The sequence below is a fragment of the Ruditapes philippinarum genome, unplaced genomic scaffold, assembly GCF_026571515.1.
Source record: "Ruditapes philippinarum isolate M1 unplaced genomic scaffold, ASM2657151v2 ctg5340_1_1_1_1, whole genome shotgun sequence".
NCBI lineage: Eukaryota > Metazoa > Mollusca > Bivalvia > Venerida > Veneridae > Ruditapes > Ruditapes philippinarum.
In genome coordinates, this window is record NW_026857487.1 from 61,434 (window position 1) to 77,767 (window position 16,334).

Here is a 16,334-nt window from a genome sequence, read left to right on the forward strand (position 1 = left end):
GACTATATGAAGACATGATAGTACGACAATTCGACACTATGAAGATATGATAGTATGACAATCCGACAATATAAAGACATGATAGTACGACAATGCGACAGTATGAAGACATGATAGTACGACAATCCGACACTATAAAGATATGATAGTATGACAATGCGACAGTATAACGACATGATAGTATGACAATAAGACATAAAAGACATGATAGTACGACAATGCAACAGTATAAAGACATGACAGTACGACAATGCGACAATATGAAGACATGATAGTACGACAATGCGAGACAATGAAGATATGATAGTACGACAATGCGTCATTATGAAGATATGATAGTACGACAATGCGACAGTATGAAGACATAATAGTACGACAATGCGACAGTATAAAGACATGATAGTACGACAATCCGTTAATATGAAAACATGATAGTACGACAATGCGACAATATGAAGACATGATAGTATGACAATGCGACACTATGAAGATATGATAGAACGACAATGCGACAGTATAAAGACATGATAGTACGTTAATGCGACATTATGAAGATATAAAAGTACCAAAATGCGACAGTATAAAGACATGATAATATGAAAATGCGACAGTATGAAGATATGATAGTACGACAATGCGACAGTATAAAGACATGATAGTACGACAATGCAAAAGTATGAAGAAATGATAGTACGACAATTTGATAGAATATAGACATGAAAGTATAACAATGCAACAGTATGAAGATAAGATAGAACGACACTGCTACAGTATAAAGACATGATAGTTCGACAATGCGACAGTATGGAGATATGATAGTACGACATTGCGACAGAATGAAGGCATGGTAGTTAGACTATCCGACAGTATGAAGACATGATAGTACCACAATGATACAGTATGAAGATATAACATTACGACAATTTGACATTATGAAGACATGATAGTACGACAACACGACAGTTTAAAAACATGACAGTACGACAATGCACCAATGTGAAGACATGTCAGTACGACAATGCGACAGTATGAAGACATGATAGTACGAAAATGAAGGGGCGTCCGTGGCCGAGTGGTTAAGGTCGTTGACTTCAAACCACTTGCCCCTCACCGCTGTGGGTTCGAATCCCGACAGGGACTTTGGATTCTTTCATGTGAGGAGCTATCCAGCTAGCTTACGTAAACGTCGGTGGTTCTACTCAGTGCCCGTTCGTGCCTGAAATAATGCACGGAAGGGCACCTGAGGTCTTCCTCCACCAGTAAAGCTGGAACGTCGCGATATGACCTATACTGTGTCGATGTGACGTAAAAATCCAAAACAAAAAACAAAAAAAAGTACGAAAATGTTATAGTAAGAAGACATGATAGCATTGCAACAATATCAAGACATGATAGTACAACAATGCAAAAATATAAAAACAATAAAGTACGACAATGCAACAGTAAGAAGGTATGATAGTACGACAATGCGACTATATGAAGACATGATAGTACGACAATCGGACAGTGTAAAGACATGACAGTACGACAATGCAATGGTTTACATATATGATAGTACGACACTGCTACAGTATAAAGACATGATAGTGCGACAATGCGACAGTATGAAGATATGATAGTCCGACATTGCGACAGTATGAAGGCATGGTAGTGCGACAGTGTGAAGATATGATAGTACGACATTGCAATAGTATAAAGACATGAGAATACGACAATGCGACAGTATGAAGATATGATAGTACGACCTTGCGATAGTATAAAGACATGAAAGCACGATAATGCGACAGTATAAAGACATGAAAGTACGACAATGCGACAGTATGAAGATATGATAGTACGACAATGCGACAGTATGAAGGCATGGTGGTATGAAAATGCGACAGTATAAAGACATGATAGTACGACAATGCGATGGTATAAAGATATGATAGTGCAACAATGCGACAGTATGAATACATGATAGTACGAAAATGTTATAGTTAGAAGACATGATAGCATTGCAACAATATTAAGACATGATAGTACAACAATTTAATAATATAAAAACAATCAAGTACGACAATGCAACAGTAAGAAGGCATGATAGTACAATGCGATGGTTTAAAGATATGATGGTACGACAATACGTCAGAATGAATACATGATTGTAAGACTATTCGACAGTATGAAGACATGATAGTTCGAAAATGCGACAGTATGAGAAAATGAAAGTACGACAGTATGAGGAAATAACAGTACGAAAATGAGACAGTATGAAGACATGATAGCACGACAATGCAACAATATGTAGAAATGATTGTGCGACAATGTGACAGTATAAAGATACGAAAATACGACAATCCGAAAGTGTGAATACATCAAAATACGAAAATGCGACAGTATGAAGACATGATAGTACGACAATGCAACAATATGGTGATATGATAGAACGACAATGCGAAAGTATAGGGAAATGACAGTATGACAATGTAACAGTATAAAGACATGATAGTACGACAATGCAACAGTATAAAGACATGATAATACGACAATGCGACAGTATGAAGACATGATAGTACGACAATGCGAAATTATGAAGCCATGATACTATGACAATGAGACATTATGAAAACATGATAATACGACAATGCGACAGTGTGAAGACATGATAGTACGACAATGCTACGGTTCGACAATTATATGGTATAGGACTTGATAGTACGACAATGCGACTGTATGAAGACATGGTAGTACGACAATGCGACAGTGTGAAGACATGATAGTACGACAATGCGACAGTAATAAGACATGATAGTATGACGATGCGATAGTATAAATATATGATATTGCGACAAAGCGACAGTATGAAGACATGATAGTACGACAATGCGACAATTTTTGCATTATGTGTAAACTAATTTAAATCTTGGTGCATTTTTTGGGTAACGTACTTATAATGTAAATTGTTACGTTATTTCATCAGTTTTCTTATTCATGCTTACTGAATGTCTGGATAATTTATATCACGAAACTTCTACGCTGGCAGAATTTCTTCGAGTTGTGTGATGAGACCACTTAAGCTTTTTAATTAGTACTTATAACATCCCAAAAGTCCAGAACTCTGTCGTTCAGATTTTGCTTTCCTACGTCATATCCGACTTTTATGATATAATCAACTGGAATAAGATGAAAGTGTATTTTCAGGCTTTTTCACCTCAGTGGAGTTCCTTTAAAAAGCACTAAAAACAAACATTTATTTTTCTCCTCTGTACATTTCTAAATTTCCCTGTGCATAAATAGCTGTTTTAAATGCCCAAGCTAATCTGCTAATCTATTTGAGAAATTCAAATTTTGACCTCAGTGGAGTTCCTTAAAAATGCACCAGAAGCAAACGTTTATTTTTCCCCTCTGTTAGTTTTTTTACTGTCACGGGTTGACAACGATGGAGAAGACATACAACTGCATACAGAACAACCCAACAGTATACATGAAGTGATTTTAGTTTATACCCAAGTGAAAGATGAACCAGGAACAAGGAAAATGTGACAAACATTTTAACATAGCTATCTTTATTTTCTATGAAGGTATTTTTTATTCATTAATTTTAACATTTTGTTAAAACTTGGTAGGAAAAACAAATTATATTTAATACATCATTACGTTTTAAATAATAGCTATATAGTAAAAAGAGTTTAAGCCTCTAAATCATGCAGATCTAAGCTCGAATATCACGTAATCCATAGATAACGACAATGTGACAATATGAAGACATGAAAGTACGACAATGCGACAGTATGAAGACATGAAAGACGACAATGCAAGGGTATGAAGACATGATACAAACGGCAATACGATAGTACGAAGACACGATAGTGCGACAATGCGATAGTATAAAGACATGATAGTACGACAATGTGACAATACGAAGACACGATTGTACCACAATACGATAGTATAAAAATATGATAGTACGACAATGCGACAGTACGAAGACACGAAAGTACGACAATGCGATAGTGTAAAGACATGAAAGTACAAATTGCGACATGATAGTACGACAATGCGACAGTAGAAAGACATGATACTAAGACAATGCGATAGTATAAAGACATGATAGTACGACAATGCAACAGTATGAAGACATGAAAGTACGACAATGCAACAGTGTCAAGACGTGATAGTACGATAATGCAACAATATGAAAACATGATAGTACGACAATGCAACAGTATAAAGACATGATAGTACGACAATGCGACAGTATAAAGACATAAAAGTACGACAATGCGACAGTGTCAAGACGTGATAGTACGATAATGCAACAATATGAAAACATGATAGTACGACAATGCAACAGTATAAAGACATGATAGTACGACAATGCGACAGTATGAAGACATGATAGTAAGACAATGCAACAGTATAACGACATAATAGTACGAAAATCCGACAGTATACAGACATGATAGTTCGACAATGCAACAGTATACAGACATGATGGTACGACAATGCAACAGTTTGAAGACATGATAATACGACAATGCAACATTATGAAGAAATGATAGTACGACAATGCGACAGTATAAAGACATGATAGTACGACAATGCGACAGTATGAAGACATGATAGTACGACAATGCGACAATATGAAGACATGATAGTACGACAATGCAACAGTATAAAGACATGATAGTACGACAATGCGACAGTATGAAGACATGATAGTAAGACAATGCAACAGTATAAAGACATGATAGTACGATAATGCAACAAAATGAAGACATGTTATTGCGACAGTGTGTAGACATGATAGTACGACAATGTGTATAAAGACATGATAGTACGACAATGCGACAGTATAAAGACATGATAGTACGAGAATGTGACGATGTTAAGACATGATAGTACGACAATGTAACAAAAGAAGCAAAATAGTACGACAATGCGACAATATAAAGACATGAAAGTACGACAATAAGACAGTATAAAGACATGATAGTACGAGAATGCGACAGTGTGAAGACATGATAGTACGACAATGCGACAGTGTGAATACATGATAGTACGACAATGCAACAATATGGAGACATGATAGTACGGCAATGCAACAATATGAAGACATGATAGTATGACCGTGCGACACTATCTTTCTAGTAATAAGATTCTTCGAACACTCCGTATACTCTTGCGCCCTGTCCTGTTTTTTGTTTTGAGTCCAACTCGGCTCCTTCCCGCTGGTTATTATTGCTGTGTCTTGTGGGGTTGCGTTCATTGAACGCCGCCCCTTTCCTTGTTGATCTTGTTTATCATATTTTACTATTTAACACTTAGCTATTTAGTGTTTATAATTATTTTTATAAACCGTTGATTTACTTGACAAATAATTAGAAGCCGATTTTCATAAGTAATATTCATATTTAATTTAAATTTACTTTAAACGTGCTAAAAACTAATTTTAAACAACACGATTATAAAAAAGTGCTAAAGAATGAAGATAGTTTAACGTGGTTTTAACTTTAAGATATGAAGAAAAAGAATTTATTAAATATTTTAATATGATATATGATATATTATTATTATTTATTTAAGGGTTTCAATGAATTTAGTATTGAAACTCCACAAATATAATATTCTATTCAAAAATATATAATGAGAACGCTTTACAGTTATAAAGAGTCATTTTCGTTGACGCGCCTATTGTGTAACGCTAATGCAAACGCGCATTAATTAAAGCTATGTTTGTATAGAACACAAATGTCGTCTTGTCAATGTCAACTAGTGTAATATTATCTTCTTGTCATAGTAACGCTCTTTATCAAAAAAAATCACTATGAAGTAAAGCTACTATATCTACATGTTTGCATATTATCAAAAATCATCAAGATCTGAGATTTGTTGAAAGTAGCGAGCTAACTTAAGGCAACACACCTGTTGTGAAAATGCAGGCAATCACTTGCCGACTTATTCGTGACATCCTTTCTTGTTCTGCATTAATTGTATTATCGGCCATGTTGTCTTGTCCCTCATTATGAATTCATTTTCTTCGTTTCTTATATAAGATAAAACATGTTGAGACTTGAAACTATAAGTAAAGGGGATGGAATGTGGACGCGTCGTCTTCTGTTAAATAAATTTATTGTCTGAAATAAATATATAATAATTTATTTTAAAGTGATATTAATGAATACATCAACGGATGTTTCTATCTCTACAATTTAACTATATTGAATATTGAATTCTGCTTAAGCCAGTACTAGGATGGACAGCAGCTTGCACTAATTGACTAGTGCCGATTCTGCAGCAATTTTAATTTCATCGTATTCTTGATAGAAGTTACATTACTTTCTGTAATATATATATAAATAATATATATAAATAAATAATAAAACATATAAATAATAATAAGTAAAGCTATTTCCTTACTTATAACAGATAAAGAAACTTTTCCCAGTTCCCCATTGTTTCCGTGTAATGACTATGCTCAAAACGTGAAGTACACAGATCCAGACTGCAGCTGATTCAGATATTTCACAGTTGACTGTCTGTCAGTCACACATATCGGCTGTAGTCAATTCGTCGAAAATATTTACAATGTCTAAGATGTACTTACGGCGAGGAGGACAGCTATGATGTGCGTGTTTTTTTGTTGTTGGGTTTTTTGTTTTTCTTTTGTTTGTTTGGGTTTTACGTCACACCGACCGACACAGTATATAGTGTATGGCGACGTTCCAGTTTTACTGGTGTAGTAAGACCCCAGGTGCCCTCCCGTGTATTATTTCAGACACGAGCGAGCAGCTATGTTAATCAGTCTATGTGTAATAGGGCATTGACGATCACAGACGTTCAACAACGCCGTCGACAGGTTACAGGGGTCAATGTCTAGAGACAGATAATCAGATATCGAATTCACTCGGACGATCTTAATGCGACATTAAGTGGTCAGATAGCCATCGTCATGTACGTTTGACAGACGCTTGTAGCGTTTCCCACCACCGATATTCAGATTGATATGTTTTGGCATGGGGTTGCAACACTTTAACAGCCAGAACACAATTCGATGGATGCCATTACTAGTACTATCGTGGTATGATATTGGTTTCGCTTGTGTCCCGTTTGCTCAGCGTCACGGTCAAGAATTCTCTTCTATGGGTCCATAGGACAAAACTTGTCACCTATGTTTTCAAGAGGAATATATATTGTACTTTACCATGGCTAGCGATTATCCCGGACTGATTACATATTGAACATGTGTGGGATATTCTTGGAAAATGTGTTGATAGACGTGATCCTCCATTTATAACGTTACGTGCGTGATCTTCATGCGGCGCTGCAGGAAGAGAGGGACAGACTCTTGCACACCATCTGTCGCCCTTATAGTAGTATATGTAGTATATTTAGTGATTTATAAGATTCGAACTGCATATATAGCTTGTTGCGACAACAAAGGGCGGTCCCACAGGATATTAAGGGCATGTGAAAATGATGAGGTTAACAAAAATGATTTTACAAAGTTAAATTTGTTATTAAAATGTTTGAATGACTTTGTTGAATTGATTTAAATCTACCAAAATCTACAGGTTTTTATAATTACTTGTGGTAAAGGATTTATTATGTATCTACAAGTGAAGAGTATATATATATATATGAAGTGATTTTAGTTTATACCCACATGTAAGATGTACTTAAAAAGTAAACAAATCGATTTGTTATGACCGTCCTCGTACTTCTTAACCCTTTCCCCCATGAGCATATTGTGAAAAATGGCCGTTTTCACTGAAAAGCCTCCTGTTACAAGTTCAAACTGCTATGAAACTATGAAAAATGCTTCAATACTAATCAAACTTGGCACAAATGTTGACTGGACTATTGCCTTTGTAACTACATGCTCAGTCTTTAATTTCCTGTTACCATGGCAACGAGGGGACATCTCAAAATTGCCAAAAATCACTATTTTGCCTCGATTTTTTCCATCAAAATTTATTTCAAAGTGCTGCAACTGTTCAAGAGATTGAGATAGAGTCAAAGGCTTTTCAGCGTTGGTTAAACGTTACATTATGATCGACCTGGGGTCATTTTTACCCTCTCACAAGTCCAAAATTTTCTTGGCAAACTCCCCCTAACAGAAGGGGGCACACCCCCCTTCTGGCAATCCCCTGATGTATCTTTTGGATGGGGGGCGGCGCCGAAAAAGTGCTCAATTTTTTAAGCAACATTTCTCAAACGAAAACTTATGTTTGCGGTCCAAATAGGACATTTTTTCACTATTTGAGGCCTTAAAAAAGGGGGGGGGGGTCGAAAGTGCGTTGTTTCGCGTATATATGTGGTAAAGGGTTAACAGAAAATTGTGAAAAGCAGTATAACGTGAATATGTTTATTTTCTCGGATTATATAGAGAATGTTTTTTATTCATTATCTATAGTGTCTACCAATGAGAATAAGTCATATCTACTTCAGTGGCCTAGTAGAAAGAGTTTTAGCCTCTCACTCATGTGGATTTGAGCTCAAATATCACGTATGCCATAGTTAACGACAATGTGACAGTAAAGAGCCACATTTGAAGTATTCCTTACAACGGTTTTGTCTTATTTGTTGTTTTGTCCAAATTTGAATTAAATCTATGATTACGCCACTTTAATTGAAATTCAATCATTTGCCCTTAAAGGTAAATATCATGTAAAGGTCATGTAAATTAAGGCTGTCTATTAATTTTTTAGATATATCTTATATTTCTTTTTTAAAGAGAAAATACTTTTATAATTTTGAATAAAATATGGCTTCAAAGATGATGTGAAATTTTCACAAATAACATTTCAAAACTTCGTATTTTTTTCTTCTATAGCCGGGGTCATAAATATGTCTCTTTCCCTCAGGCATTATTTCAAATTTATGAAGATTCCATTATATTCAGTTTACATTAAAGGTTGTCTTTCATTTTTATAAAATTAACATATTATTCTCCGTGAATTGATGGAAAGGGGCTTTTCCCTGTTAGTAAGTCTAAATGCAAGAGACTATTCAGCATCATTCATATGAGTTTGATGTGAAAGTTCATTGCAAGTCTGAAATTGTCTAGGTGAAAAATGTGTATTTTACAATGTGCGACCGAAAGTGCACCAGAAACCATCATTTCATCATTTAGTATTTAAAGACAGACTAGGATCTAACTCTCTTCCATGTGTTTAAATCTGACATTTTCTTGGAAATGTAGAAACGTTACAATAAGGGACAATACATCAGAAACCTCTATTTTATATGTAGATTTTTTTCAGTAATCGACTTTAATTTTTTAAAAAAAAACCTAGCTTGTTGTTCTTATGTCTGAAATTTTGTGAAAAGAAGTTAACAGCTGTATTTGAAATAAAAGGGACTCAACTGAGGGTTTTTTATTTGACGGGACTGAAAATAACTTTTCATTTGGTGTAAGTCTTACACAATACCATATGTGCAAAATTTCAGATCATTTGCTCTCTCCAATTTTCCAGAATAATTGTTCTTATTCTAAGTAACGCTTATCACTCAAATCAAGCTAAAAATAGCACAAAAATGCGATCTGAGTATATTTCTAAATTTCCCTGTGCATATTTTGCTGTTTTAAATGCCCCAGCTGATTAATGTAAGAAATTCAAATTTTAAATTTTCAGGCTTTTGGACCTCAGTGGAGTTTCTTTGAATTGCACTAGATTGCAATTTCCCTCGGTTAGTTTTTTTACTGTCACATGTTGACAACGATGGAGATGACATACAACTGAATACAGAACAAACCAACAACTCAATACAATATCTATAATTTTATTTACAAGGAAATGAAATGCAGGATTTCTTATAGTAATACTATAAACTACGAGCAATATATTACCATGAAAAATTTCAATCAATGCTTATATATAAAAGTGAAAACGTTCGTTTGATTATAAGTGGCTTCCATCCAAAAATCAAGGATCGCAGGTCCTTGTGGCTAGTCAACAGCTCAATACTTATCCAGGGCCCATGGGTGCAGACACGCGGTTATCCGTTCCACGCCGACATTTTGGTTGATAAAATTAAAAGACATTACAGTAAATTGACACACCTGAATATCTTACGCTGAAGCAACTTGCTTTAAGTATAAAGCTTAGATATAAAACACTATATGGAAAATCATGATGGATAAGAAAATATGGTTTCATAAATATAGGTATATAATATAACACTTATGTATCATACTACGGTAATACACAAACACAATGTAAGAATGTTTCTTTAGAGACATCAATTGAACACGCCGCTTAGTTTGTGTCGTTATATAATCACTTAATTTCACACATTCGCTCATAATAATCTATTAAACATATACGTACAGCAAACTGAATTATCAATTCAACATTAAATAATTATATGCAATAAGCAAGCAAAGCTACGTCGAATTAGTTTGTAAATTTGTAAACTTTAAACATAAATTTCCTCAACAAAAATACAAAATAAAATTTTAAATTTTACCTACAGGTTAGCGTATATTAGTTAGTGTATTATCATACAAAACTAACTCATTAAAGCGGCTGCGCAATTCTTGACTTATTCGATTGGTTAGCTTACTTATTAACACTTACTAATTTAGTGTTTTAAATTATTTTTATAAACAGTTGATTTACTTGCCCAATAAAAAGAAGTCGATTTTTCCAGAGTAATGGTTATGTGTAATTTAAATTTACTGAAAACATGCTAAAAATAATTTGAAACACCATAAAAATAAATGCTTAAAATGTATGAAAAATCGAATAAATTACTTCTGCTTACTTTGAATAAGTCTTACAACAATTATATTAAACAGTCATAATACAAAATTACCGAAAATCAATAAAAACCAGAAACCTTGGCAAGATTATAAAAAAGACAATGTCAATGCCACGAAACCTGTGTTTTCAATAATAACCATGCTATAAACTTTCATTCCAAATATATTTGTTATATTACAAATTTGATTACAATATTCATTTATTTATTTGTTTATCATAGTTTCATCTATACATATAAACATAGACATATATAAATATACAATACAAACAAAAATACATGTACAGCCATTTTAAATATAATTACAGGACCGTTTACTTCTAAGGGTGACAACTCCCCAGCCCATAACGCAGAAGTACACTGTTTTTTATGCACAGAAGATTTATCTCCCTTAGCTACACACATTAATTTCCTACACAACAAAAATACTTACATGTCACTTTTATATACATAAAATACAGGTAAAATCACTTAAAGTATCCTTGTTTATCATGTTTAAACTTAAAATGAGATGTAAAAGGATTGAAGTATAATAAATTGAAGTATAATAAAATGCCAAAATGCTCCACAGTATAAAACATGGATGTAAAATAATGGTGTGTGGTTGATCAGATCAGAGTACATAAAGATTGACAAGGAAACTTTAGGAACATACTAAAACATTAATATCATTAAAACAATATACTACAGGGGTACTATAAACACTATGACAATTTATCACGTATACAAGACAGGGAATTTTATGATCGCTAATGATATAAAACAATTTTTCTATTAATTACTAGGATGTTATAACCTTGATAACCTTATCGATATCAGTTAAATTGTCACAACAAAGTGTGTTTACCGATTGAAGTAATTCTAATCTAATTGAATAATGAAAAGGGTAATGAAACAATGCATGTGCTTCATGCTCAAAGATATTCTTACAATGGAAGCAGAGTCTTTGTTCTACTTGTAGTACATTAAATCTTCCTAGTACAATACCTATTGGAGCTGTCCTACTTCTAAATTTTGCCAAGGCACCTCTACATGATCTATTATAAACAACTCTTACAAAATGCTCTTTTTCAAAATCAGCTTTAAAAGTTTTGTACAATATATTGTTTCTAACTCCAGTTATTGACCAAAGCCATTTTTTAATAAAAGTAACTGTGATAGTGACCTTGATCCTGGCGCAGGGGGGGGGGCACACAAGTGGGGTCTTCATATTAGCTTGCTACATACCAAGTTTAATTACAATTTGTCATTCATAACTCTAGATATTGGCCGAAAACTACTTTTTGACAAAACGTATATCCGTTATTTGCCTTTCTAATAACCAGGATTTTCAAAATTGAAAACTTAAATTAACTTAAATCTCTAAATTTATCAACAGTCTTACAAAACAGTCTTTTCAAAACTGTTTGGCTGCTGTTAATAACTTTGTAAACGTCAGTGCAAAACATACACCATAAAATATTACAAAAGTAATAAATTAAAAAAAAAACACAATAAAATAATGTACATATGTATGGTAATAACGAATTATGTCTTTATATTGAATTTATTAAATACATATGTTTTAAAAGATCAGACATATTTTGATTACGTTGATTTTGAAGTGTCAGCTCTATCATGTTTCTTTATGTTTAATCATTTGATACATACGCCTATTAAAGATAAACGGTAACATTATAAAGACGCACATAAAGGCGCACTGGGCAGCATTAAGTACAATAAACATATAGGAAAACACTACCATGTTTGTCCTTGCATACAATAAGCCGAAAATCCATGCTCCAGTTATTGTAAACAGTTTTGCAAATATGAGCAAGTCATTCCTTTCACGTTTAACATTTTTAACTAACGCGGGTGCTCGCTTCAATTTAATAATGACAGCAATAAACATGCCTGCATTGGTTAAAATCACGTATGATACCGGAACACCAGCAGTTATCATTATTCTTAATTGCGAGGATATGTAGCAGTACATTTCACCATAACCAAAACCATCTGACAATATGATCGCACTGGCCCCTCAGAAAATGATCGATTAACATTCGGACATGAAGTATAATGCAGGGTTTTAATTATAAACCGTCTACTTCCTGTATGGTTGAAATTACACGAAACCATATCTGATTTATAAACTAGTATTACTGTTAAATTATCTTTGTCCGGGTCCGGGAAGGAAATATCTTCTAAATTCTTCAAAATAAGTTCAATTTCTGAATCACCTGTATCATTCCTTTTCACACATATGCAACACGGCACGGTTCTACACGTATTATAAACAAACCAAACAAAGAAAATCTTCAAAAAAAAACAAAGCATAATCTAAGATCATCTTGACAAGACAAAAATCACTCAAATATATTCAACAAATCTAGTACCGTCCAGCAATATCACCACCATGAAAAAAATAGATCACAACAAAGAATCCAATAAGGAAATGTTTATAATAAAGCTACAAAACTCCTTTCCATACAATTATACTCAATGCTCAAATGTAAAACGCTATACGTACACAGTGTCTCCCCTAGACTGAAGTAAGTATTCCCCCAAAATTCATAAGGATTGACATTAGAAATGAATAAAGTAGATAGTTTACCTATATAACGAGCAGCTTCAGTTTGGAAAGCATACATAGTAATTTTTTATCACAATACGTACAATAAACGTCTAACTACGTATCGCTGTACAAGAGTACAAGAATTAAGATTAAAACGACACACGCATTACCTCACCATAGAACAAAAAAAAAAATACAAAAATAATCCAGGCTCATTTCCCTTTTTACCCACTCATTTCATCTACAGTTAAAAGACTTTTAAGTCATGATATATAAAAATATGAATTATATAAAGTCTTCTTCTAATTCTTGTATATATTCTATATATATGAATTAATAGTCATAGACAATGTTATCTAAAAAAATATACTAGTAAAATGATACATTTAGTAAATTGTTCGTTTCAATATTCGCATCCAGAGAATTTGGAATAATCTTCAGTTTTCATGTGCTTCAATTTGTAATAACCAACACTCTGATCATTGTCAGCAAATTTTACATAACCATCAACATCCCTAGGTTGTACTACATCGGTAACCGGATTAAAGTAATCAGCAACGTCATCCATGGTGTTCTCTTTAATTTCGTCGTAAACATCCTCGTTGCAGTGTCCTCCTTTTATTTCTTTTGGTACGCTTTCAGCTTCCGTAGTGCCTTTGCGCAAATTCCCCTTACCACTATTATTAAAATGAAAGATTTGTTACATAATTAATTATAACAGTGGAAAGGTAAACATCATATTGTTGTGTCGTCTATAAATGATTATAGAAATGTCAATAGTTAAAAGATGCTTTATTTATTTCAAATAAATTATGAGCGGTAAAATTACTTACAGTACATTCAAGGCGTCCGATTCTGAAAGATAAATATGTGTTATTACAAGAAATAAATTATCTACAGATATGGTATCAAATAATTGCATATATTTTGTTTTCGACTTATTCCTAGGAATGTATTACAATAAGATTTATAAATTGCTATGTTGATGGTCACCTGATATAAAAGACATGTGGGGTACTTTTTGAATATCAATATGACAAAACAATTAAAGGCAATTCTTTATTCTTTCAACTATAAAACTATGCGCTTGAATCATGTTATCTATAACATTTAAATGCAAACCTTAAAAAAGAAAATTTAAATAAGAGGAAAGTTTATTGTTCTATGCATATATTTAGTGTTTAATGACAACTTACTTGTCTTTTTATGTTCTCTTCTATACCTTAAACAACAACATACAGAAGCGAGAACAACAATTGATAAAACGCAAATTGAAGATATTAGTACAACTATCAATGTCGTTTGATCTCCATTTTCTGGAAACACAAAAAAAAGTTCTATTTAAACATTACTCCTGTAGTGAAAATCATTTCAAACATTTTTGACTCAATATAGTAAGAATTAGTATTTCCCAGGGTCATGAATTTGTATGGAAATTATATCAATAAAATCATTAAAGTTTGTATAGTTTGTATATGTGGTTATTTCCATACCATTTTGTCACTGATAATTAAAGTTTTGTTATAAGTATCAAGGACTACTTAGATGAAATTGCGCATGCAAGAACAACTAACTTCACCATGAAATCTTTAATATTTAATATTTGAAATGTAATTTAAAAGAACGTTCAGCAATGAACGTAGAAAATAATCTCTTAAAATCTAAAACAATGTTTCCTCTTATATATAATATGAGACTTTTTTTATTCTGAAACCATGGTTTGACACGAGTGCATTTTAATAGGATAGGATGCTAAAAGGAGGTGTAGCGCACGCCGAGTGTGATCCGATCTAGTTATATTCACGAGAGTCAAATACACGTTACAGAGAATAAAAACTTTTCGTACTTAAATCTGGAAACAAAGTGATCCCTCGGAGACATTAATCACAACAAAATTACATGAAAATTTCAGAGTCTTAAACCGTATATTCAACCGTTACGTAATTGGGGTAACACCAAAAACGGCATTCTGGATCACACTCAAGTATAATACAGCTTTTATGTCGGGTCGCATTTGATATATGCATAGATATATATATATATATATATAAAAGAAGTATACAGGTCCATACTAAATAAAGAACATAGTAGGGGATCCAAAGTACACATATGTGCCAAAATAGTAAATTATATGCACCCCGAAGATAACGTATAAATCACACTGGAATTTTTCAATTATTACATCCAACTCTTGATGTAATTACTAGAATAGGAAAATAATTATCTTTTTCTAATTTTTTACATTTTCCCCACGTTTTATTTGCATTGTAAATATATTGTACTTAGTTTATTCAGAATCTATTTATGGAGCTATAAGTTTATAAAAGCATTTCCGAATTCGTTACTTGAACCAGTACGTACGGTGCAATGATTATGAAAAGTGCAAGTAACAGTCAAAACCCTCTAGCACCTGCTTAAGCAGAATGCAACATACACATGAAAATGTTAAAAGTTTTAATTTTGGAACATCAGGAGATGTGTTCATACGGCAGTTAGAAGTGAATCGTTAATGTGACACTGTTGGTGCTATTCAATGAGTCTGCAATTTTCATGATTTTTTTGTTTTCATTGCTTCCGAATGGCCACCACTTTTCCAGATTTTTATTTAAAACAGGTGTCAAGAGCCGTGCGGCTGTACAATGTCGACTCGTATTTCACTTTTCCATTATTCCTCATGAACAGACCCAATCAAACCGAGTCTGCAACTTTCATGTATTTTGTGTGGTTTTTTAATGCTTCCGGTGAATCGCCCCTTCTACAAATCTTCAAAAATCTATGTCTATGGAAAACGTGGAAGAAATTGCTTTTGCAAAGCTTGATATGCCCCATTACCGAATATGTGTGAGTTTAATTTTCAAAATTAAAGAAAGGTTTAAATCCACTTCAACATGTATATCTTTGTTCTTTTCACAAATTGGTCTATAATGTATGTTTTATTCGTACATGTATTTTAAGTTCTCAATGTATAAAAAGCACAGCGCTAGGATATTTACGCAGATAATGGTAATCAAGAACAATATGTCCCTATAAC

General features: G+C 33.2%; 1 protein-coding gene across 1 annotated transcript in view; it reads right to left on the reverse strand.

Annotated features, from left to right (window-relative positions):
- The window catches only part of LOC132749916 (fibropellin-1-like), a 131,952-nt gene that overhangs the window by 41,705 nt on the left and 73,913 nt on the right, over positions 1 to 16,334 (reverse strand). The window lies entirely within an intron of this gene.